Genomic DNA, 12,429 nt, shown 5'->3' with positions numbered 1-12,429 from the left:
CTAGAAATAGCATCTATTCGATTTATACTGTGTTACCAAATCAAACTATAGTAGTATAGTCTTATGTAAATTATTATACATCAAAATGTTGTCGCCGATAGACATATGATTACATCGAATGATGATGATATCGATCGAATGATGATGATATCGTTGGAGTACATCCAATAATTTATATAAGATAATTAGTTAGGTTAAGGTGAAGGTATAATAGCATTAACTGTCGCAACCTAATAATTATTTCTTTTCTTAGTTACCGTGATTTTTTGGGCAGTAACTTGGAGCCAAAGTTTGTTTAGTATTCAATATAAATTTCCATATATAGGTCATACAGAATTGTGTGTCAAGCAAATTTATTCGATGTATAGTGCTGGCAATTGGGTTGTACCGATCCACCTTGTCCCGCCCCACCGCAGTACACGGTCAATACGGGTCTTAGCGGTACAGGTCCGCGCAGGATGCGGTCTTTAGAAGTGCTGCCCAATCCCGACCCGCAACTTGCACAAGCCTTGGTGGTACATGCCCGCGGGACTCCGATCTTCATCAACACCTGTGCATATTACCTACAAGAAGAAGAGACCAATAGAGATGAGAACACAACATAAGTCCTCCTTCTATGAATCCGTTAAACACAATGATGCTCAGCCTAAGCATTGAGAATCGTAGGAATGGAGCAGAGCTGAGAAATGGAGCAGATAGAACAAGACAAGCTTACACAAAAACATAAAAACAATAACCAGAAACAAAACAAACATCACCGAAGCTTACACATTAAAACGATCTCCATGTTCTCAAGCTTATTTTCAAGTCTCATCAATATCATCGCCTGACAGTTTCTTCCATCCATTAGGACCCACGTTGTACACTGATCCTATGACAAGAGACGAGTATTATTATATGAGCCAAATATTTAGTATCTTGAAAGTTTGGTATCACATATGAGACAAATAACCGCTAGAGACACGCCGACACCACCACTGGCTCCATCACGGAATGTCGCATGGTAGATTGATCTCCTTGCTACGACACAAGCTTCTTCAACTGACAGCAGCTTCCTCTTGTTTGCCATCTCATGTACACAGGCACTTGGATAGACAAATAAATCAAGAGATTAGCCATAGTTTCATCACAATGAAAACTTCAAAAATAAGTTCGATATATTAACTGATGTTTTAAGCAAAAAAGAAGAAAAAAACCTTACCGAAGTATATATTTTTTTCTCATTGAAGTTCCTTTGCTCCAGATCGAAGACAAAGACAACACGAGAAGCAAGAGTGGAGCTTGAATCGTCGTCGCCGGAGCACAAGAACCACTGTCGGAGCTTTGTCGGTGATCCAAACTTCTTTTGCTTTTTCGGTGAGCCTCGGATATCGAAAACGTAGGTACCACAAGAACCACCGTCGGAGCTCAAACGCCATCACCGGATCTTCCACAAGAACCATTGTCGGCAAAGATCTCACCCTTCTCGTTTTTTTATCAGGTGAAGAGACGACTGGAGAGAATGATGCCGTTCCTCAATTTCCCGCAGGCTCATTTGGACCATCCCGCGCGAGGCCCATCCCGCACAGTCCCTATCCCGCTAGGCCCACTAAGAAAATGGGCCTGAATCTTAATGCCCAATCCTGCTCCGCTGCAGAGCTTAACGGGCCCGGCCCGCGGGCAATCCTTCAAATTGCCATCTCTATCAATGTATATAATAGTTATTTGATTAAGCTTTATATATTTATTTTTTTCTTTAATAGATAAAAAATAATATATATACCTACCTAAGTCACACTAATTCTAAAAGTATGTAACACCGGTTAATGAAGATTTGTTTTTCGTTATAAAATTAATATTTCGAAATTATTTGATTGATTTATGGTTCGGTTAAATTGAAATTTCAATGCCACATTACCAAAATCAACAGTGTTTAAACCGTATATTAATTGTAGAGCCCACTTATATTGTTTTGAAATATATTTCATTGTTCTATAGTTGGATATATAACAATCAATGATCCACTCATTCCATATTATACAATTTTCATTGTTTACTACTTGGTTTAATAAAGAAATTAGAAAAGTTACTATTGAATAAAACACAATCACTTCTAAGTCGTTCTATGATTTGGTTAAAGAAAACATTGACATCTAAAGAACTTATACCACATTGTCTCTGAAATCTAAAACCTATAACACATCATATTGTCTCTGATATCGTGAAGATAAGTTTGACCGTTAAAGAACCTATAACATCCGTTGGTATGTGTCGAGTTTCGAACAAAACATTACTCCAAAATTATTTGAGACAACTTGGTATACATAATGGTGAAAAACCTTTATTGAAGAACTTTACTCATTGTAAAAATAACTCTTTTTTTTTTTTGAACAACCTCATTGTAAAAATAACTCATTATAAAAAACTGAGTGGGAAGAATCATATGTGGGAATGCTTTTACACTATATTTGATATGAAAGTTTTGGAGTTTAATGACGTTCTGATGTGGTAAACACTGAATTACTTAGTTGCATTGCTTCTCTGATCCCCATGGATTCATTTCGTGAGTTGATTTAAGTGTTTTACCACATACTAATTAACCTGATGTGCACAATAACACAAATTAATGGTATGTCGATGTAGCACTTCAGGATCGAATCTATAGAGACCAATGGTTACACAACGATTCTTCGAGAGTAGAGTTAAGCTAAGACGAAACAAAGAGAAGTTTGTTTCCTAAAGCTAAGCAGGAATGTAAATATGCAGAAGATGCAATGTAAAAGCAGCATTGGGTAACAGGAGAATCTCAGGGGTTCAGGCAAGCAGATCAAGATGGATTGCGAGGGAAATAATTAAGCAAAGTCTCGAACTCAGAACACAACTTTATAATTTTTCCACTCTCGTGGATCCGATTACTATATTTAACAACCCAATGAACTAACTCTACTTGAACTTAGGATGCTAAACATGCATTAATAAATAAGTTCTCGTATGTTCAAAAAGCTCCCTAACATCAACTCTCGTTGGTTAGGTTACTTTGCTCATCTAAGTTCTTTCACACCTTTCATCGAACACCTCTAGAACATGAAACAACCTAAGTTCATGAACTAGGTAGCTAGTCAAGTTCAAGCAATAAAAACAACTATAGACGAAGAATCATAAGATAAATTCCCGAAGATAACAATCCTAATCTACCAACCGTGAGATCCCCTTAGGAACCCTAGAACCCAATTGCGGATATTGAAGAAAATAAAGAGAAATAAAACATGATTATATACAAACAACAACAGAGTTCAAGAGATTTCTCTCAAAGAAAAACTTTCTGTCTATAAAATCTGCAACAAACTAAGGAAAAAAAATAATGTTTAGAAGATAAGATAAAAGGTAGATAATGTCTTCGGCCTTAACACACACATATATAGGCCCTTAAAAATTAGGTCAAATGTCAAACGCAAACGCTATTTTTCTGCGGCTGCGTTTTCAAACGCGCGTTTAGCGCAAATCAGCTGGAGCTTCTTCTCGTGTCTGCCATGTCTGCGCCTCACCTACAGCTTCGTTGCGTCTCGTCTCTTTCACTAACGGCTTTCTTGAATGGAGCCGTCGTGTGCCATCTCTGCTCGCCACCATCACCTCTCCATCGCTCGATTGGAGACATACGGAATGAGGCTCAGGTACATCGATCGATTTGTCATGCTCGGGCTGGAAGGTCGTGGCTTGAACCGAGAACACCGGATCGAGCTTCCTTGGTCTCCATCTTCATCGCTTTCAGCTTCACGACTCGTGATGGCATTTTGACCGCAGCCCGCGGGCCTGGCCCGTACAAGACCCATGCGGGGCGGATTTGGGTAAAGGTAATCGAAGCCCATTTAAAAGCGGGTCTCGCGGGTAAGTGTCATGCGGGTTTGGGCTTTTGCGGTCTACGCTCAGCGGGTCTTGCGGGGTCGACATAACCCGCGACCACTTCCTCATTTGCTGTCTTTACACCTGAAAAAAAAGAGTCAAGAGACGAAAATGGCGATCAGGGTTCTCTACAGCACGACTCCACCAACGAGCACCAGAGGAGCAGCACCACCAACCGATTCTTCTTCTCCTCGACTAAGACCACCATCAGAGCTTCTCTCCATCTTCTTTCCACCACCACTGGAGCTTCTCTCCTTCCTCGAGCTTCCACTGGAACTCTCCATCTCCTCGTCCGAAGCAAGTTGCACCGTGCAACAACAACAACAACAACATCTTCTCAAGCTCACCCCAATGAAACATCATGTTTTGCATACCCGCGGGCCAGCCCGCAATGTCCTATGTAGTAAGCGGGGCGGGTTTGGGCAGAGGTTTAAGTACCGCGGGTCACGGCGGGCTTACCCGCAAAGAACCGCCGGAGAGAGAGACCGCAGTGGGGCGGGCCAATGCGGGGCGGGTGGTACCAAATGCCATCTCTATTCACGAGATATCGTTTGCAGAAAGCTAAACTTTGTGGTTTATTCACAAATGGTCCCTGAAGTTTTGTCTCTTTAGATTTGGACCCCGCGACTTCTATCTGAGAGGATTAGACCCCCGTTTTTACCCCCAAAATTCATAATTTTCATTCCAGCCCCTATGTATGCAATATGTACATATGCAACTCCTAATAACTCCTAAATGCAATATTTAAATATTAAAATGACTAAAAACCAATGATATAAATTGAGAAATATGAGACTCATCATGAGTTTGATCAATTGAAAATTATAAGATTGTTTGGCTTTTATCCTGCAGATTTTAGTCCTATTGAGCGGATGACTCTTGAACATCAACTTGGTTTCTATATTGATAACATCTGTGAAGCTGAAAGATTTTCTAAGCTGAAAGATCTTGGAAATCTTGCATGTATGATGGTAGAGACAAATAACATCTTTCACATCGTCTAGTTTATTGTCTTTTAACTAGATTTGACTTTACTTGTTGCCACCACTACAATTGAAAAATGTTCTTCTGTGATGAAGATAGTGAAGACTAGCTTGTGAAATTGTATAAGTAATCTGTTTTTAAATGATTGTGTTTTTGTTTTGTTGAAAATAGTTATTTGATAAAGTAACAAACATAGTTGTGATAAAAAATACAAAAATATAGAATCTCGTAGGACAAATTTGTAAGCTGTTATATCTTTATTTCAAAAAAATTATTTTATAAATGATATTGTCCGCCCGGTAGAAAATAGTTCTAGATCCGCCCCAGCAGTCCTGTCTCTCCAGAGAGTTTGACAACAATTCCATGAGGTTTCCCTCCATTAATGAGATGAATCGCACTCTCCACCTTCAACGTCTTGTTCGAAAAACTTTTCAAACCAGAGAGTGACTCCGAAACACACGAGTGAACAAACTGTCTTTGGAATGCAATGCGACCCTTAAATCTCCCATAGGTGTGCGCCGGATATTGTCCATAGGACCCGGGATCTTTGTGAAAACCTCGTTGGCCCAGCTTTTGGATCCTTGACCTTGACCCATATTCTATGGATAGTATTTGTAACACTTTCACATGTGAGAGTACAAACTATCTAAACCATTGGGTAAATGAAGTTTGTCCATTACTATTACCAAAAAAAAAAGTTTGTCCATCACAACTGTGGCCTCTTTCTTCTTCATATCGTATCTAATAACCCTTGCCGTCTTCTCCCCGGACATGAATACGTAGATTACGTGCCTGTCCAACAAAACAAACGTAACATTCTTAACATTTGCACCAAAAAACACATACATACACATGATAGTTACATAATGACTTAAAGGTTTCACTACAAGAAAAATGAGTTTTGATAGCAGTACGGGATAGCGTTTTTTGCTTTTCTGCTATGGTTGACATACCGCTTAATTTTAGATAGCGTTTGTATATTTGGAAACGCTATGATAAAGTAGTTTATTTAAAAACGCTATGATAGCATATCTTTAATAGCAAAATATAATAAAACGCTATATTTGGCTTTTTGAATCCCTAAACCCTAAACAAGTTTTTGAACCCTAAACTCTAAACACAAACTTAAAACTCTAATATTTTCATATTATAACTTCAAATCTTAAACCTAAACTCAATTTTTTCTTAATCTTAATATATAACTTTCAAACACATAAACCTTAAATCTCCTATCAAACTCTATACCCTAAAATTTCAGCATAAACCATACATCCACTAATATATAAACTTCAAATTTAAATTTAAACTTTAACCACAAATATTAAGTGTACTCTTTAAATCCAATGTTTCTTAAACTCATAACATAAAATCTTACATATAAATCATAAACTCCAAACTCCAAACTCTAAACTCATAAACATAAACACTAAGATGCAATTTTGAAATTTTAATTATATAAATTTAGTCATAACTACAAGCACGTAAGCATTATTTAAGACTTAGAAACTTGAAACATAATCATTTAAATATTCATATGTTTTAAATTTTTTAAATTAAAATACATGTATAAATAACCAAAAACAATACAAGTTCCTTTTTAGTGTGCAAGAATGATGAAGAGTTCTTATTGGTCAGAATTTTAAGCACATGGATCACCTCTTCATCCGTTGGATGAGATTAAATCCGACGGTTCAGGTCTGTTCTTTTTCTTTTTCAGATTTGTAGATCTTTCATCTTCTCTTTCTAAAAAATTATCAATCTCTCTTCTATCTTCTCCTTCCTTACGACCATCTCTGTTTCTATTCAATCCTCTTTTTTTTTTTGGTTTTAAGATTGATAAAGTTCATGTGTTGGCTTCTCATTTTCTAATTGTGTTTGTGTTGGATTCTTTTGTAGGGAAAGGAAGCCAACGAAATCAACAACATCTTGCGACGGAGCCCGAGATCTGAAGAAGCCGTGGTGTGGAGATGGCAGAAGAAGCTACAGGTGGTGGTGGAGGTGGAACCCAGAAAGAAGAAGAAGAAGATAGGCGGAGAAGAAGAGAAGACAGAGACGTGAGGAGGGCTTCGTTGACACACCGGATCTGAAGTAGTTCCATGGAGATGGCAGAGAAAGCTAGTCGTGGTGGTGGAGGAGAAGGAGAGAAGACCGAGACGCGAGAGCTTGGTCGACACAGCAATGGAGGAGGACGGCGACGACAAATGGAGGAGGAGGACGACGGGATGTATACGGCGTTGTGGCCCGTTCATGGAGGCATAGACTAGGTTTTTCTGTTAGGTTTAGCTTTTATTTTGTTAAAAAAAAATTGTTAAGTTTGGTTTATTTGGTGTACCGGTCTTTAATTTTGTAACCAATTTCGATTTATAAATATCTTTTAAAATTTTTTATTATTTTTTTTTATTTTTAGTAAGGTAAATAATAACAATAAAAAAACGTTATAAAAAAATATTTAATTGCTTGCAATAAAACGCTATTGTTTGTCGCAATATAATAGCAATGCAAAAAACTGCTATCTAATGTACTTGACCTATTATGACGGGCGATGATACAGCGTTTCTAAAACCGCTATCGTATCGTTAGATAGCGTTTTCCGTCCGCTAATAAAACCCATTTTTCTTGTAGTGTTTTACAAATGATCAATGGAGCATGTGCACCAAAACAAATTATTTATATTGTAATTTTCGTGTCAAATAACAAATAAATTCTGTTAGAATAGGTGAAAACGTTGTATTTTGCAAGTGCACCCATAACAACCCAAGTTCGAATGCACCTTTCGACTGTTTCCATTTTATAATCGACACTTCACCCAATAAATAAATATTCTGGATTCAACCAGTAAGTATATATGTTCAAAATCACGTTTAGATCTATTAGCTACATCACATTATGGTTCCCCAATGCTCTACTAATATATTTTACAAATTATTATTTATTTATTATCCGCTTTTCACGTTTGCTAATGTTACCAACCAAAGAAAATATTAAGACCGTAAATGTAAATAAATGAAGGTGTAGTTTTAATTACTCGAAGTGATTTGTATCGCTGCTAACACTGAGATAGAAGACGTCTGCTTGATATATATTCATTTGGTACGCAAACATGACCTTGGGACCATCGGCTTCATCAACAACTAACTCGGCCAAGCCTCCTTCTGGTCCAACCTTCATGAGTTATGACCCCAAAGTAACCATCACAAAAGTAGTAATCTCAGGTTTTCTTATGGAAGCTAAGTCCCAATGGTCTCCCACAACTTGGAACTACTTTATGCCTCGAACAATGATCTCTTTACTGACCAAAAAGAAAACGGGTCACATTCAGAAGGAAGGTTAATGAAAATCAATGTTCTAATAAATCAATTTTAAAATGATCGTTCATAAACAAAATGATTCTTAGACTATTTTTAAAATCGGTTTAGATAAGGTTTAGGTGTTTATTTAGACACTAATCCACTATAAACGCTTAATTAACACATAGTGATTTGTTGAACATTAATGAAAAATTCATTGGACCAGTAAACATGGAATAATGATAACATAGGAAGGTTGGCACTTTTTTTTGTTAGGATTGAACATGTGAGGAGAAGTGTACGTGAACTCAACCCAGCCTAGCTCTTTGCCTCGCCATTTAAGGATGTGACCGTATGTGACTCCTAGATAAGGGCCTTCACCTTGTAAATCAAACTCTAAACTCTCTGGTCCATCGCCACGGAGAGGAATTGTCTTAGTCACTTGGAGAACGTCTTTCGTGCCCTTTAGGTGGTCCAACACATGTGATTGATGGCCAGAAGAAATAACAAATGATGGATAAGACAACCGAAATTCTCTATACAGTTTTTACAACACTTGACAATCGAGCTTTATATGTAAACTTAAGGAAAATTTAGAATATAGTTATTTAAAATAGAAAAAGATACTTATATAAGGGCTTATTGATGAGATAGCCATTTTTGAGTGTCAAATTAAGGAACTAGCAATGATTTTGACATAATTCATTGTTAAGCTTTTTGGTTTCTTTCTACCCGCTTATACCCTTTAACACAGCAAGTTGTCGGTTTCAGTTGTAAGTGAGAGTAGATGACATCATTTTTCATTTTTTGTGGTGCATATCAAAACTTAAACATTCTATTCCATAACACCAAAATATCATAAGACATCAACTCCATCTAAACCTATAAAATCTAGATATTAAACATTATCTCAATTCCAACTCAACCCCTAAATTAAATCATAAATGTTAATCAGTAAAACTTAAACCTAAAAATAAGCCATGAACCCAAATATAAAATCTAAACCCAAATAGAATGTAACAAAATAAATAACATAGTACAAATGGTGAAATTATGAAATGTCTATGATTGCATGAAAGATGTTAAGATGATTTCAACCATACTTTTTCACCTTATAAATACTAAATCCTAAATTATAATCTCTAAACCCTAATCCAAATGTAAACCCTAAACCCAAATATCAAAATGTATTTATAAACAAAATAGAACATTAGACCCTAAATCCTAATCAATAAACCATAAACCTAAATATAAACCATTAACCCCAATACAAACTCTAAACCCAAATAGAATGGAACATAACAAATAACATAGTACAAATGATGAAATTATGAAATGTCTATGATTGCACTAAGAAGTTAATGATGATTTCAACCATACTCACTCACCTTATAAATACTAAACCCTAAATTCTAATCACTAAACCCTAATCCAAATGTAAACCCTAAACCTAAATATAAACCATTAAGCCAAATATAAATTCTAAATCCAAATAGAATGGAACATAATAAATAACATAATACCAATGGTGAAATTATGAAATGTGTATGATTGCATTAAAGAATTTAAAACTGATTTCAACCATACTTTCTCACCTTATAAATACTAAACCCTAAATTCTAATCACTAAATCCTAATCTAAATGTAAACCCTAATCCAAATGTAAACCCTAAACCCAAATATCAAAATATTTTTCTAAGCAAAATAGAACAATTTTAGTAACCGTCAAATGAAATAGAATTTATCGCATAAAAAATATATTTTGTTTTACATTTCTATTCTATATGAATATAATAGAATAAAACATAATAAAAAAAACTGTTCATCTTTTCCAACACGAGACATAGATTTACTTCAAACCAAATACGTACATATTCTAGCATCTTCACGACTGTCGCTTTGGAATCTGAGAAGCCTCCCCATTTCGTCTCTGACAAAGCTTCCTAACCAATCTTCTCTTCTACAAAACTTCTTTGAGAACTAGTGGTGGCGTCTTCTTCGCCTTTCGAAGTTGTGGGTAGTCTACAATTTACTTTTGGTGAGTTAAGAATTTTTTTTATTTTTTTTTGTTAGCAGGCTAAACCAGTAGATACAAAGAGTATTACAATATTAATATAGATTTATAACAGTGTGTATAGGTTTGGTAAGGAAAATGGCTAGTTGATGAATTATGATTTTTTTCATGGTTATACCACCTAATTTCCCCTTATATAATATGCTAACAAAAAAAATATGCTTACACAAATCCTCTCTCATATAAAATTTCAATGCAAAATGATGCAAACCCAAGAGAAGACAAAGTAAAATATCTTTTTGACAACCTACACGTATGATTAGACTCTTTTGTTTTCTGACAACCTACACGTATGATTAGTCAGAATACTGTAATTTTATAGCTACTATATTATTTTGAGAACTGATCATGCAAAATATTTAAAGCTGGGAAAGGGTAAAGGGAAAAGGGCGGGTGCCCCCTCATTCCACATGATCACATCACCGAATCCTCGGACATCTTTTACAGACACGAATCACATTAAAGTAAGAAAAAAATCTTTCTCCACTCACTACAGTTTTACAACTAGACGAATGGCCATTTTCATTGTTAATTACAATTTGTTTGGCTTTTGATATATATATGTATATATTAATCCCTCTGTACTAGAAATATATTTTTTAAAATTTGCTTTTTAAAATTATGTTTTATGCTTTTATATATTTTTATTAGTTAATTATGAAAAGTTACAAACTTAAAAAATATTAATTATACTTATTAGCACTAGTAATTAAAAATAATAATTACATAAAATAAGATATTTAGTATTAAAATTTAATCTATTTTTAGTATTTATAAAATCAACTAAGCATACATCTTTTTGAAAAGATAATAGCTAAATCAGTCCAAAAATAAGAACATTTTTCAATATATAAAGATTTGACCATCATTTTTTATCCGGAGACAATTATGTTTAACGGGACATAATTAATTCAAGTCGCCGCCATAATCTTTTCGCAACTGATATCTCAGCTAACAATATTCACTTTTCAGACGATGCATATTTTAAGCAAAAAAGTAAAGATCACAAATGTTAGCTTTTGTATTCAGGACTTCCTTACCGAAAAAATGCTGAAACAATATTTTAAATAAAAAGATTAACAATTCCTTCGAAATAAGTATGCAATATAGGCCTCGGATCAAGTCAACAAATATAACTTTGCTTGTGAAGAAGGATAATTGGTATGTAGTTGGATGCGCAAACAAGAAGCCTACAAACACTAGATACCAATCACCATTCATATGCTGAACGTTTAATTGACCCTTTAACACTTTACAACCACTTCTGAGATGTAATCAGAAGAGCACATAAGGAAAACAGACAAAATCAGTTCAAGTATGCACATGCATAAAAAAAGTTAGAGACACAACAAACCATCAGAAAAGTTGCCCAAAAAATCACCAGATATATTTGACCGTCAGACCAACCACTGATTATGTTGCACCAAGCACTAAAATTAATAACTAATTCTTTTGAATGTATTGTTTTCTTTCACTGATTATGTATTTTGAAAGAAACAAAATATGAGATAGGCTTTAGCATTTAGCAGAACTTTTTTTTTTTGCTAACTTTTGGTGGTGCATTAAATTTAAAAAGTGGCAGGAGCTTAAGTTACATTTTAAAATCTAGTACTAACTCACATTTAGAAGGTTAATCAAACTAAACTTCAGATCAGGAACCAGTTCAAGTAGTGTAGTTCTTAATTATAGGATGCAAGCAAAAAGGAAAATATAACCTAGAACCCTAACAAGATATACATCATAAATCATCGTAAATCATTATATGAAAAAACGTTAAACAAATTAATAATTAGAATATTGTTTAACCAATATATTAATTATATCAAGTAAAGTCAAATCAATTATACCAACTCGGGCCTCATGGGAGCGGGAAAAGAATCAATTCTAACCTCATCAATTTTCGTCGTGCCACTTTCTACCTGACTTTTGGCACCGTGCTTATTTCATCTCAAGTTAATATTTGTTTCAAATAAACTACATGAACTATCAAATACAAAAACCAAAATCAACCCTGACCAAAATAGTGTCGGTCAAATATCTATAAATATAAAAAGAAAAAATAATAAAATAAAATACAACCAAAAATATATAAATACGCAAAAGCCTAAAATAATAACCAAAACCAAAAGAAAAAATTTAAATACCCAAAACCTCAAAAATATACTTAAAATCCGGAGATATATATAAATTATTAAAACTAAAATA

The sequence above is a fragment of the Brassica napus genome, chromosome A4 (genome assembly GCF_020379485.1).
Source record: "Brassica napus cultivar Da-Ae chromosome A4, Da-Ae, whole genome shotgun sequence".
NCBI lineage: Eukaryota > Viridiplantae > Streptophyta > Magnoliopsida > Brassicales > Brassicaceae > Brassica > Brassica napus.
Note: the sequence above shows the minus strand (reverse complement) of the source record.